This window comes from Pinus tabuliformis, chromosome 2_2 (genome assembly GCF_031772625.1).
Source record: "Pinus tabuliformis cultivar Carrire ecotype Pingquan chromosome 2_2, CPIR1, whole genome shotgun sequence".
Classification (NCBI taxonomy): domain Eukaryota; kingdom Viridiplantae; phylum Streptophyta; class Pinopsida; order Pinales; family Pinaceae; genus Pinus; species Pinus tabuliformis.
The window spans coordinates 91590054-91605701 of NC_142300.1; positions in this window are offsets into that span (position 1 = coordinate 91590054).

The window sequence follows — 15648 nt, forward strand, 5'->3', positions numbered from 1 at the left end:
CATGGATCGTCCTATGGGAAAGCCCGGATCGGACGGTTGACGGAGGTCTGAGTTGGCGGAGGCTTATGACACGGGGACCCACATTAATTTTTCAACATTTTATAATGTTCTCGGGGTATTGAACTTTGGTTTATCGGGGTTTCACAATGTATTTCAACTTTGGGTCTTGCGGGCTGGTTATTTAATCAACCAAATGTTAATTAAATCCCATGATTTGTGTATGCGGAGGGGTTATTATAAGGTTCCAAGTGAACCTATAATCCCCGAAATACTATGGTTATGGCTATAATTGCTGGGGCAGGGAATATTTAACTATTTGGGGGTTTTTATGTATATTTTTTCTATAAAATAGGGGTGGGGAAACATTATATAGGAGCTATACAATAAAGTTAATGTTAATATGGTTTTATGAATGTAGGATGCTAAGTTTGTAAGGTAAAACTTAGGTTTTTAGGGAAATGAAAGTGAAATGGAATGATTATTTTTTTACACAAGAAATGTGGCTTGTTTCGGCTAAGTAAACACAAAGTCTCACTTAGTATTCCTCATAAAATGAGGGGAACTAGGACCACTGAGCAGATCTCAATGTCCTTGAGGGAAGTTAGTAAATGTTTTTGGAGGAATGGGAGGGAAATTAGTCATGCTCCAACTGTTTTGCAGCCACTTTGCCATGGTACCTGTGATATCCATGAGATAGATCATTTTCAAAAAGACAAAACTGATCACAAACTTGCTTCTGCAACATCCAACTGGCTACCCATCCTAATACACCTAACATTTTTTCTTCTATTCCCTTTGGGTGCATTTGAGCTAGCAAATCTATTCTCTCTTGTTTTCTTTTAGCTGTCCTCCTATCTAAGTCTGCCATTATCTCTTCCAGGGGCTCAGATTTAGTTTTTGAGCTCCCTTGCTTCTCTACCTAACTAATGATCTTCCAAGCTTAAACTGTTTGAACAGACCTTATTCTCTAATGCTAAAACAAGAAATTTAAACATGGAGAGGCCAAGATTGGGTTGTTTGGTCATCCATCAAGTGTGACAGAAGTCACTGATTGCATATTTTGAACTCCTTTGCAAAAATAGGATAGCAATGGCATTTTGGCTAGCACACTTTCTTGGTCTTTTCTTTGGGGTTCATTTTCTTTCTTTATTGACCAGTTCATTCTTCTTTCCCTTTGATTTTTCTTTTAGGGCATACCCTCTTTTCATTTTTTTTATTTTTTATTGTTTGATTTTTTGGAAAATATGGAACATTTGCAGCATGGAAAGGATGATCATATTTGGCATTTCCATAGTCAATCATGAAATATGACACCTATTGGTATAGGAACCTAACACCTCTAGTGATCAAACATGCTCTTACAAAGTGATTTTAATGTTTCAAGGTCAACTTTTGTCATTTCAGTGAGTCTTCAAGTAAACTTTGGTCACTAGGTATTAGGTCTAGGGTTTGCTTTTACTCCTTCCAAAGCTGTCCAAATGTCAGTCCATGTCACCATTCAGATGAGTGTGCCATCATTCAGAGGGTTTTCATTATCATTTCAAGTTCCACTGGGTCATTTTACAACTTGTTCATGCTTCAGTTGCTCCTAGGTAAGGTTAATTTCCCTCTCCTAAGGTTTTGAAGGCAATTTCTCTTGGATGGTAAAATCATCAGCAAAACTTGTATCCTGATGTTCATACACCTTCCCCTATCCTTAAGGTATCTTAAATACTTCCCATCACTGAGATCCCCCAAATTCCTCATTTTCGCACAAACCCTAGTTTCTTGCTACAACTTGACAATTTTCTAGGCTAGGCCTGTGTTTTGCCCTTTTGGACCCCTTCCCCTGACTCAATTTCTAAGATTCCACTTTACCCTACTTCCTAACATCCCTCCCTACTTGCCAAAATTTTCTCAAGAATTTAGAATCCCCTTATCCCCTTCATTTCGCTTCATTTCGACAAATCCCTTGTTCCACACATCGGGATAGGTTTTACTCCAATGATGTTTCCAAGCAAGAAAATATGAATTTGGGAAAAATGAGAGATATTTTTGTCCACAATAGGCCAAGGAGGAAAAAATTCCTTCACGTTTTACACAGGTGTCATGGTTTTAGAGAAATGTCAAAAATACAATTGGCTCGGGAGAATTGATGCACCTCTGAAGTGACCTTGGGAAAATCAAGTTTTCTCCTAGCTTGATTGGAAAAATGAATTTCTTGTTGAGTCAAATGATAACTAGATACAACTATATTTCCAATGAGCTATCATGAGCTAAATTTGGAGCTGAGAAAGATCTTCAAAAGTTGACTGCAACAGCACTCTGCCCTGAGGTAGCCTCATTTGGCACATTTTGCCCAATCTTGGGAGATTTTACTTTTGATAGGGAAAATAAACTCCAAATTGAACACTTCTAGTTGTGTTGGAAAGTAGACTCAAATATATTTCCAGTGAGCTACCCCGTACCCAATTTGGACACCGGGAAGGTCCCCAAAACTGGTCTTAAAAAAGGCGCTATGCACAGAGACTTTTAACACAGGGTTTTCCTCCCTATGCGCCGCGCCATCTGGCGCTCGCTTTTGCTAGAGGGCTCCAAATCCAAAAAAATTTGCATTTGTGTATTTTTCATGAAAAATTATGCTTGCCTACCTATGCGCAAGAAATTTGAGGAGGTTTTCAGCCCACAAAAGGTCAAAAAACACTCAAAAAATGACCTCACTGACCCTATTTTGACACACAGGAAGCAGTCTTGGGAGATTGAATTTCGGGAGGGGCAAATGGACTCCAAATCAAAACATTCTACCTGGGATGGAAAGTAGACAGGTAGGTCTTTCCAATGAGCTATCATGAGCTCAATTTGGACTTCTGGAAGTGCCCCAAAATCAGCTCCAAAGTGGGCATGGCGCATAGAGAAATTTGGCCTCATTTTCCCTCTTCAGCTCAGAAATTCGCCCAATTTTGACTAGTTTTACTTTTTGATGTTACTCTTGATCTTCCATGATTTATTTTGATGACCATGATGTAATATTGGCACATTTTTACTTGTTATAGAGGATTCATTCACCAAAATGTGAAACGTGAGTGAATGAATCAGTTTCCTAACATATGGAGGCAAGTTGTTTCATTGCCTATTTTTCAGTTCTTTCTTTAGATATGGTTGAAATAGCTCCTATAATGATGAGCTAGACCCCTAGAGGCATGGGAAGGAGTTAGAATTGTCTATATCATGTAATTTCTCAGTCATTTTCAAGGTTGAACACTTGGGATTGCTTGGCACTCCATTGTACATTTGATTTCTGCATTTTTGGCAAAGGAAAGACCAGGTTTTGCAGCACTTGTTGGGATCCTTGTGGCTCTGTGTTTTGATGGTGTTTTTCTTCATGTAATCATAAGTTCATTGATGTTTTATCTATGCCATTTCACTTCTCTTTTCTTCTGAAATTAAACAAATTCAGTGACAAAGGTAGAATTCATGAGTTTGTTGTGCTCTGCCTGAAACATTGTTTAGTTTTACATGTTTTCATCTAGTTTGGAGAGGATTCTTGCAGCCTCTTGCCATCTTCAGCTCCTCAACGGTCTTTTCTATCCATTCATTTAATCTAAATCATAAAAACTACTGCCTACCTTGCCCCAACCGGAACTCTGCAAAAATTTGGCCTCATCCCCGGACCCAAATTTGCCTTTCCCTTTTTCCAACAAAAAACCCCCAAAAAATCAAATCAAATCCTTGCACTTCATACCTAGCCTAAAATTAGTTTATATCTCAGTCATCTCAAGCCCCATTGATATATATTTTGCTGATATTGACCTGGAGAGAGCCCTCTCCTGTCCTCGTAGGGCTAGCTACGAGGCTGAGCGTGGTTTGTTGTTGGACCTGGATCCTACCTTTTCAGCGTGAGGTAAATCTAGGCACTAACATAGTGGCGACCATACTGGGGAAGAAAGTTTATTTTCATTGTTTGGCTTTGTAGACTACAGACGGAGCCTGAAGTCAGCCAGGTAGCCTTCAAAACTCTTTTTCTTTGCATTAGCGCAAGTAGATGAATGCTGCTTCAGTCAATCTCTGGTCTAGTCTATCAACTGAACATCTGATCTAAACGATCACCCCAGTACATGTATCAAGTTAGATTTGATGGTTGATGGTGGACAACAATCAGACATAAGAAGGCTGAAATCATTCACCTGTTGACTCTAACTCAATGTAGAGAATCCACTGGGGGACTAACTTTTCTCTGAGAAAATGGAAGGATCTTACACAAAGTTCAGGTATCCAAAGTGGAATGGTATTCAGGATCTACTCTGCTTTCTTGTAAATTTCTTCTTTGTTGTTCTTGAAGCTGTCCTAAAAGTTTTTCAGAATTTGTTGTATGATAAAGGTGATCAAAATCTTCAATCGACCTATTCAAAAAGTCTAAATACCGAGTTTCCCTTTGATCCTGGCCTCCTTACTTTTCCCACATCTTATGATGACTTTCTTTAGAGTGATGAGCCTAAAGCAACCAAAATTGATCCCATAGCTCTTGTATATACTCCTACACCTTTTATAGTCCCAGATAGGTATAAACCTCTTATTCTACCTTTTGTTCTTCAAGCTTTCCCCAAAAACTATGATCTATACTTGCCGAGTTTTGGCGGTGAATGTAAGAATGTCAACGCTAAGCAAAATGTGCAGAATGTTGAGACTTTTCTAGACCTTTTTTAAGTTGATGAAGAAGATGTTAGTATTAGGCATTTTCTCTTTCTTTGCAAGGCAAAGTCAAGAGTTGGTTCAAAGCCCTGCCTGATGCGAGCATCTTAGATTTCCAACAGTTTGTCAAAGCTTTCCTCAACAGGTGGGTGATCGGACAGAACCTTTTCTTGATTATAGAAGAGTATAACCAGCTGAAAAGACTACCAGGGGAGACAGTACAACAATTTTCTACCAGATTTAACCAAGTTTATTATTCGATGCCAGTTGATATAAGGCCTCCTCCTAGATCTACTCTCTTGCACTATCCAGGTGCCTTTGATCTGGAAATGGAGTTTCAGCTGAGAGAAAGGAACCTTGCAACACTTGAAGTGATGCAGAACAGTGCAATAAATGTAGAGGCTCATCTGCTAATCCGAAGGGCAAGTTTGAAAGAAGAAGAGACAAAAAGCATAGATCCGGAGAAATCGACATCTCTAGAAGTAAAGCTTGACATTTTGGTAAGTGCAGTAGAAGAGATGATGTAGAGGATCACCACAAGGAATGAGAATAATGTTCAAGCCCATGGCTGATTGATTGAAGAAGAACAAGTTGTTGATCCAAAACATCTTCTTTCTTATCCAAATTGTTATAGATCTGATAATGGTTGTCTTATAGATCATCTTGGAGAAGAGAGATCTATTGATATGACATGTATGCTTGATGATGTGTTTTATACTGATGATTTGCCTTATTTTGATCAGTATGATGATGAATATGTTCTCCAAACAGAAGCTAATCTTGTAGACAAATCAACAGTTATTTTGTGGGAGGAAGAAGTTCACTTTCAACAACTCGAGTATAGTGATCAACCGATGCATATCAGCTATGACAATGACAAGGAAAGTGCAGAAAGTTTTGAAGTAAGTGAAGGATATTTTCCTTTTTGTTTTGCTTCGTTTCAGTTCATCAGAGACAACATTCATGCACTCAGAAATCAATTGTCAACAAGTCTTAATCTGGACCACCTTGAGAGCAATGAAAACCTTGTTCAAGACTTCTCATATTCAGATATCCAGCCCCCAAATCCCATTGATTGTCAAGTTGCACATTAAGACATGGAAGCTGGCACATATGATCAAATAATACAAGATGATTTCCTACCTTTCTATTTTGAATCATTTCAGTTTTTGAAGGGTAAATTGCACAGTAAATCTTCGAAAGACCAGCCTATTGGAAATCAACAATCTCTCAACTTTAATGTTGGGGATGAAGGTCAGATTTCAGATGAAGGTGTGGTAGCCAAAATACATGATTTAATGATGCAAGAGGATTATGTACCCTTTTGTTCCGAAGCATTTTAGTTTACAAGGCAGAATCTTCATAATATCTCTAAAGAAAAAGATGAATAGCCAGTAGGATGTCATACAGTTTTAATGGATACATCGCAGCAGTCTTCTTAAATTTTTGATGATCCTATTGCTCATGTGTTGGATGATGTTTGCTGTAAAAGTTCTTACCCATTGGCAAACCATGTGCCAGATAAGAATGTTGATAATAATCTTATTCAAAATTCGCCTTCATTGTCTTGTTTAACATATTTTTCATTACAAAGCTCAGATTAAGGTTTGCAGTCATATGAGGAGATTGATAAAGGAGACTTTTATTCTGTTTGGAATCAGCAATAGAGTTTGGTTATTCACGAAATTCAGGATCCTTTTGACAGCCTGCTGCTATCACCAAAGAAAGACAGCACATATGTGAGGAAAATCTTAATATTCAGCTATGAAGACTACTTGGACTAGAGTAGTAATGTGTTAATAGAACTCAATAGTGATGTTTATGAAGATCCTTTCGCAGTATTCTTGAAGTCATCCAGTCAATTCATGTTTTGAAAGTTTATCAGCAGTCAACTTGAGTCCAAGTTTTCGTGGGAGTTGCCTTTTGATTCTTCACTTTTCCTGTGCATCAAAAAGCATTTGGGAAGAAATCAAATATCAGCCATGATGCTTACATGGTTGCATTGGCTGTTCCATTTCACTTGATCAGGTGGTGAAAAGAACAATTAGAGTAGGTTTGATGAATAGGTTCAAATATGAGCATCATTTCCAGTTTTTCGGTTGTGTTTAAGTGTCGAGTCAGTTTAGTTGAGTGAGAGTCAGTTTGTGTCATCAAGTTGTCAGTTTTCAATCATGCATTTCATCTTGAGTTTTTGACTCCATTGCCCAATGGATAAGGCACTGGTCTGCTCTCCTAAAGATCTGTCGTTCTTGGCACCTCCAAGGAGCTACCATCCCCACTAGAGCCAATATTAGTTTCAGCCTTTGTAGCCTTCCTCTAGTGATCAAACATGCTCTTACAAAGTGATTTTAATGTTTCAAGGTCAACTTTTGTCATTTCAGTGAGTCTTCAAGTAAAATTTGGTCACTAGGTATTAGGTCTAAGGTTTGCTTTTACTCCTTCCAAAGTTGTCCAAATGTCGATCCATGTCACCATTCAGATGAGTGTGCCATCATTCAGAGGGTTTTCATTATCATGTCAAGTTCCATTGGGTCATTTTACACCTTGTTCATGCTTCAGTTGCGCCTAGGTAAGGTTCATTTCCCTCTCCTAGGGTTTTGAAGGAAATTTCTCTTGGATGGTCAAATCATCAGCAAAACTTGTATCCTGATGTTCATACACCTTCTCCTATCCTTAAGGTACCTTATTAAACACTTCCCATCACTGAGATCCCACAAATTCCTCATTTTCACACAAACCCTAGTTTCTTGCTACAACTTGACAATTTTCTAGGATAGTCCTATGTTTTGCCATTTTGGACCCCTTCTCTTCACTCAATTTCTAATATTCCACTTTCCCATACTTCATAACATTCCTCCATACTTCCCAAAATTTTCTTAAGAATTTAGAAGCCCCTTATCCCCTTCATTTCGCTTCATTTCGACAAGTCCCTTGTTCCACACATCGGGATAAGTTTTACTCCAATGATGTTTCTGGGCCAGAAAATATGAATTTGGGAAAACTGAGAGAGGAGTTTTTCCACAATAGACCAAGGAATAAAAACCTCCTTCACGTTTTACATAGGTGTCATGGTTTTAGAGAAATGTCAAAAATACAGCTGGCTTGGGAGAATTGATGCACCTCTGAAGTGAGCCTAGGAAAATCAATTTTTTGCCTCGTTTGGTTGTCCAAATGACTTTATTGTTGAGTCAAATGATAAGTATACACAAATATATTTCCAATGACCTATCATGAGCTCAATTTGGAGTTGAGGAAGATCTTCAAAAGTTGACTGCAACAACACTTTGCCCTCAGGCAGCCGCATTTGGCACATTTTGACCAGTCTTGGGAGATTTGAACTTTGATAGGGAAAATGAACTCCAAATTGAAATATTCTAGTTGAGCTGGAAATTAGACTTAAATATCTTTCTAACGCGCTATCCTGCACCCAATTTGGACACCAGGAAAGTCCTCAAAACTAGTATGCAAAAGGCGCTACGTACAGAAATTTTTAACACAGGGTTTTCCTCCCTATACGTCGCGCCACGTGGCGCTCGCTTTTGCTAGAAGGCTCCAAATCCAAAAATATTTGAATTTCTGGATTTTTCATGAAAATTTATGCTTTCCTACCTATTTCCAATAAATTTGAGGAGGTTTTGAGCCCTCAAAAAGTCAAAAAAACTCAAAAAATGACCTCACTGCCCCTATTTTGACACACAGGAAGCAGTCTTGGGAGATTGAAGTTCTGGAGGGGCAACTGGATACTAAATCCAGAAATTCAACTTGGGATGGAAATTATATAGGTATTTCTTTCCAACGAGCTATCATGAGCTCAATTTGGACTTTGGGAAGTGCCTGAAAATCAGATCCAAAGTGGTGTGATGCATAGAGAATTTGGGCGCGACGCATAGAGAAATTTGGCCTCATTTTCACTCTTCAACTCAGAAATTCACCCAGTTTTGACTAGTTTTACTTTTTGATGTTACTCTTAATCTTCCATGATTTAATTTGATGACCATGATGTAATATTGGCACATTTTTACTTGTTCTAGAAGATTCATTCACCAAAAGGTGAAATGTGAGTGAATAAATCAGTTTCCTAACATATAGAGGCAAGTTGTTTCATTGCCTATTTTTCAGTTGCTTATTTAGATATGGTTGAAACAACTCCTAGAATGATGAGCTCGACCCCTAGAGGCATGTGAAGGAGTTATGCTTTTCTATATCATGTAATTTCTCAGTCATTTTCAGGGTTGGACACTTGGGATTTCTTGGCACTCCATTGTACATATGATTTCTGCATTTTTGGCAAAGTAAAGACCAGGGTTTTCCAACACTTTTTGGGATCCTTGTGGCTCTGTGTTTTGATGGTGTTTTTCTTCATGAAATCGTAAGTTCATTGATGTTTTATGTATGCCACTTCCCTTCTCTTTTCTTCTCAAATTAAACAAATTGAGTGACAAAGGTAGAATTCATGATTTTGTTATGCTCTGCCTGGAACTTTGTTTAGTTTTACATGTTTTCATCTGGTTTGGAGAGGATTCTTGCAGCCTCTTGCCCTCTTCAGCTCCCCAGCGGTCTTTTCTATCCATTCATTTAATCTAAAGCATCAAAACTACTAACTACCTCGCCCCAACTGGAACTCTGCAAAAATTTGGCCTCATTCCCGGACCCAAATTTGCCTTTCCCTTTTTCCAACAAAAACCCCCAAAAAATCAAATCAAATCCTTGCACTTCATAACTAGCCTAAAATTAGTTTGTATTTCAGTGATCTCAAGCCCCATTGATATATATTTTGCTGAGATTGACCTGGAGAGAGCACTCTCCTGTCCTCGTAGTGCTAGCTACGAGGCTGAGCGTGGTTTTATGTTGGACCTGGATCCTACCCTTTCAGCCTGAGGTAAATCTAGGCACTAACAGGCCACAAGGTGAACAATGCGGGTCCAATGGGTAAAACGCGCGTTGGTCGCCCTTGACATGAATTTTACTAAGCCCTCCATGTAGCCTAGTCTATGGATGAAAAATCATAAAAATACAACCAAATTGAAGGGAAGAGACAAATATGTTACCTACAACAAATGACTCGACGAATGGTGTCTAGGATTGATCATATTCTTCACCTGAAGATCGAGGTAAAATAGGGTAAATTCTCTTTGATTTGCAAAATGGTGAAAACTATTTAGTTTTTGAGCTTTTATAAGTTTTTTAGATGTCATTGAAATTAGGGCATATTTCCCTTATATTCTAATCTTTTTCCTCAAAATTGGTAATGTGTGTTTTGCTTGTGTTGTGACATGTCATGGAACATGGCGACAATGATTAATTATGACTGACTCAATGAGTTTTATTTTATTAGTTTTTTGGACTCGTAAAAGCTGAACAACAAAGTGACCACTTGGTGTCATCTTTAAGCCCTTTTATGAATCTCAAAACATGAAAAGATCACCAAGTACTTGTCATTTTGAACTCATTAAAGTAAATGAAATGGCATCTACTCAATATAAGTTTAACCCTTTTCCATAATGAGATATACTATTGTACGAAAAAGGAATACCTTAGTCGAACATGACTAAGAGGTTATCTTGGATATCATTTTCTACATTTTTAGATTCAAGAGATGACTTACGAAAAGGGACCTTTGGAGTTTTCTTTTTCGCCTCTTTTTTAATCTCTCTAAACATGAAAAAGATGCCAAGTTTCACCTCCATCGGACACGTAAAACTTAAGCGACATAGGACTTGTCATCATAACGAGATCAAATTTCTCCTTCCTAGGACTTGTTAAACTTACTAGGATGGATGCATCCGAAGGATGAACTTATATGGTGATCATATGCTATCCCCTTCAAGCTTGTGATAAAAAATAATGGGGTACTCACTAGAAATGGTGGGGGAAAATGAAAGCGAACATATTTTTTATTTTATGTAAAGGCATCATGTTGCTCTTGAACATGACACTTATCTATTGCTCATGTCAGGTTTAGGATATCCTCACTTCATCGCTTGCCTTCCTGGGTTTGGGAAATCCATTTTTCCTCTCATCTGATTATATTGCTTTGTCATCATGACCTTTTATCCCATATTGAGTCAACTCCTTCCAAACTCTGGATTCATTTCTTCGATATGTTCAAGAGAAGTCTTATCTATAGTTTCTACCACTTATATGATGTCTGGCATTTTTTCCACAATACTTAAGCAAACTTATCTACTCTACAATATTCTTTGTTTTGTGTCAACGATGTCGGATAAATTATGGCCCTCCTGCAATGGATCGCTTCCTGTTGACTTCATCTAATTATCTAGGAAGATGATCTAGAAACTCCCTTCCAGTACCTTGGAGCTTGCATGCCTCAATGGCAAGTTCTTTGCATTCAATGACATGTTTACATCATTGGCCTTTGATCGAATGATTCTATGGGTGTTTGAATTCATCTACATTTTTCACATTCATGGACTGTTCTGATTGTACCTTGAGAGACATTGTCATTATTGGGGGTTTCTCTAGTGCGTATTAAAGGTTTACATCATTGACCAGTAATCAGGTGGTTTTATATCATGTTCAACTTTGACACGTCTATTTTCATGCTAGAAATTGTACATTGATTGGATCGAGATAGAGCTCAAGACCCTGGGTTCCATTTGACAAAACCTAGGTTGCATGGAGTGTGAGTTATTCATTATTGTACACATGAATATACGGATGGTTACGACCATACTGTGAGTCAATATATATGATCCTTTCTATTCGGATGGCTACGTCCATACCATGGATTCATGCACATGATCCCTTCTAATTGGATGCTTGCGCCCATACCATGGATTAATGTATTATTATATGCCTATTCATGTATCATTAGGCATGTTTATATTAGAGATGTCATATATGTATATGTATATTCTTTATTTGAACGTCTCCTAACGGTGTTTTTCCGGTCTTTGCCTTGACTTGTAAAGAATTTCACCCATCGCTCCCTATTATTCTTTCATGCTTTGGGGGGCACCTATTACACAATATTTTGTCATGCCTCTTGTTCACTTCTTATTCCACATCTCGAAATACCAAAATATTAACAACTGCGAAGTGTACTCATCATGAAACACATATTGAAACATCTCGGAAGAATGGAAGAAAAACTGCCTTGAGTCAATTCTAGAGAAGGTTGACTGAAACCCTAAATTTCTAGACCAACGCTCTTTTCTCCACTGCTTGTTCGTGTTGATGGCAGGCTTTTAGTACTTTTACCTAGTGTTTCCAGTGCAATTTTGATATGATAACCTGTGTTGAACCTCTTTTAGAATGTTTTCTCAAAATGGAGAAGCTTCGTATGTTAGAAACTTCAAGAAACAACGAGATGGATGTTGTTAGGTAGAGATATGGTCGAGCTCTCTTATTTGGAGCTCTTGATCTTACATTTAAGGGCCTTCCCCTTGAGATGTAGACCTTCCTCCCTATTTTCTTGATCCCTAACTCCCTCCCCCTTCCTATAAATCAAATCCAATCCATTCCCAAATGGCTGGTCATTGATTTCCTACATTCCTATGCTGACGTTATGCATAAATGTTACCCATCTAACTTGGAGGAGTGCTTGAAGATTCTTGGCTTGGAATTGGACATCCACCAAAAGGAGGTCTCCAACATCAAGGAAATGGTTGTATGCTTCACTTTTTTATTCATTAATATATACACGTGATGTTCACTTTCCATAAATGTCTAAATATTTATGCATTTAGCTTGATACTCTTTGATCTATCAGGTAGTTTATGTTTGATATATACTATGTACACTCTCATATCTTGTATTGTATTTTGATCTCTTTCAATGGTACTTGAACATAAGGAAAAAGCAAATAGCAAGCCTGGAAACTAAGGGATTGAAGCCATTACCAAAGGATTGAGCAATTAGCATCAAAGCGAGGTAGGTTTCTCTCTCTCTATATATTTTTAAACATAATATAGGAAAGTCTGCATTATTTTTTTCAGTTTGTTGCTAGAATCACTCATTGGGTTAGAGAGATTGCGTCTGTCCGCAGAGGGTATTTATCTTCAAAACAACCATCCACATTGATCTTGTGTGTGTAGGTCCACACTTTTCAATCTCCTCAACTTAGTGTATGAGGTAGTGTTTTTGTGCATTGAAAAAAGTTAGAGGTAGATACCTTTGCATTTCACACATTAGACGAGGAATTTGTTTCCTCCAATATTTTAAACCTTCTTCTTTATCAATTTTTTTAGATGAAAAACATCTACAAATGAAGCAAGCAAATCACAAGTTTCAACAAAAAAGTATACAGTACATGGAAAGTAAATCACATGCACTCAAATATAAGTTGTACAATGAATTATTGAACAAATTACACTTTGCACGTAAACCTCCACTTACCTCATGTATTTGCCAAGATAATATATAACATGTTTGGCATTGTTGTCAAATTTGTTTGGGAGAGATAAAGGTAGAACATATTGTAACAAAAATAATGATCAACCATTATTTATTCCCAAATTATTAGAAACAAAAAACACGAACAATATGTTTCACCAATGTACAAATATATACGCCAAAATAATTACCTTAATGAATGTATGTCAATCATGTGATTTTTTCCCACCTAATTCACATTTATTTGTTAGGATATTCTTTATGATTGAATAAAATCTAGTTGGAAATTTAGTTTTTTCAATAACCTCTTTAACATTCTTGCTTTGTTGTTCTATCAATAACCATGGAAAGGAACTTACTTTTTTGGGTATATCCATTGCTATTTGAATCAATTCCACTTTCCATTGCATGATTTTCCTCCTTAATGTCATTACAAATCTTGACAATTTTATCTTTATTTATCCTTCCATCTAAGATTCACCATAAGGTCTTTGTAAAATTCTTCTCAATGTGTGTTGTATCAAAAAATGAACCATTTCTAGGTGCTCATAGTAGGGGAGTTTATTGAATTACACGAGATAACTTTTCATTCCTTGTGGAAGTTCCATGTAATTCACCATTCACGATTCACATGTGTTTGAAAAATTATTCACAACCTTTAAGTTAACCAACAACAATACAATAGAGAGAAGATATGTTTTTGATCCTTCATAAATAGGTTTATTTTCCCTCTTAAGTACAGGTATATCAGAAGCACTATCATATAAGTTCTCATCATCATCCATTCCAACATTATTAAATGTCTCCTAGTTCAATATATTTGTCCCATATTCTTCAACTTTTGTTGTTGGGAAAAGTATCCAATACGGAATGACCCTATCCCACTCTAAGGGTGATAGTACCTCAGCAACAATCAAAGCAAAGCTATTCGAGATTACTTCTTTATGAGATGTAAGAGAGAGGAGAAAGAGATCCACTAACCGTTATCTTCCGCTAATGATTGATCCAATCTTCCCTCTTTGCTGCTTGCTCCCAACTCTTTGCTCTTTCACTGGCCCAGCTACACCAAGATCCTGCAAAATAACAAGAGAGGGAGACTACAAGAAGCATACATTCATAATTGATTCAAGGATTAGAATAAATCAAATATACAAGTATCAATACGCCATTGAGACACATGCATATAGAAGAACCTCAAATGCTTTATTAATGGAAGAAGTAAAGTTCTGAGAGTGTTACAACCATAAGAGGCCCAATCCAGCAACACCTCCCAGCAGAAAGAAATCTCCTCTTCACCTCCTTCAAGCAAATCACCCAATAGTTCTATACTCAAACCAACAGCACTTCCTTACATTCACAAGATTCCAGCCTCCTTAGACCTCATGAGAGAGCTCTATATATAGGAGTTTTGGAGAAAGGATGAGTCAGCTTGAGGCTGGCATGAAGCTGACTAGTGTCCTCTCCCACTTCAGTTATTCTTCAGTTCTTGAGTCCACTTGGAGGTTCTTGCTTCCACTTGGAGATCTAGATCCTCTTACTCATCACAAGGCGAATTCCCTGATCCAAGTGTCATTTTGGAAGCTTCCTGGGCATTGACACATTGAAGAATGACTGTGCCACTTGGCCAATCTCGCCCAGCGCAGGTAGCCTTCATTAGAGTTGACATTCAACGCAGGTACAGAGTGGAGCAGTTGACATTCAGCGCAGATGCTCAGTGGAGCAGTTGACATGATCCAGAATTTGCTTGTTTTTGAGTGTTTTCAGGTGGAGAACTGATATTTAGTGCTGTGGTTTGCTGACCTTGTTCCTCTAGGGGTAGGAACAACATGTTTAGGGACTTTGGATCCCTTAGATTATTGACATTTCATGTTTCATGCTGTTATGCACAAAAATGTCTATAACAGTTGCCCCCTAAAGTATGAGGTCGTTTATCGGGTGAAATGATTTATCAGGAGGATCCGAAGTTCATTCAATCGCTGAGAGGTGACCTGTAATAAAATACAATACAATACATTATTTTTCATTCTACTTTCATGATCTAGCTGAGGCGGGCATTCCCATGCTCAGCTTTATAAATTCATTTTGGTACATATAATAGACGATTGTCTGATGGTAGACTGATAATTCTCTGCTGAAATTATCATCCTTTGAGTAGGATGATCATCTGCTGCAATGATGTACATATCAAATGTCTTTATATTTCCTGAATATATATCGCAGCCCGGATGGATGAAACTAGATCCAGGGTCTTCAAACTCGTTCGATCTTCACTCTAAGTACAAGTCGATCCATGTGAGAATTGCGCTGAAGTCGAACATGGAACGACATCGCTTGATTACCGGTCAATAATGTAAATCGTTAACAAGCGCGAGAGGAATCACCGATAATGATAATGACCCTCAAGGTACTGCAGTACAATTCACGTGGTGTGAATAAAGGATTTGGCGTCGAACACCACGCAAAATTTTCTGGTCGAAGGTCATTAATGTATACCTGTCGTCGGAAGTGAGAAACTTGCCATTGAGGCATGCAAGCTTCAAAGTACTGACGGGGGTGTTCCTAGATCAACTTCTTGGATAATGAGCTGAAGTCGACAAGAAGCGATCCGTCAAAGGAGGGCCTTAA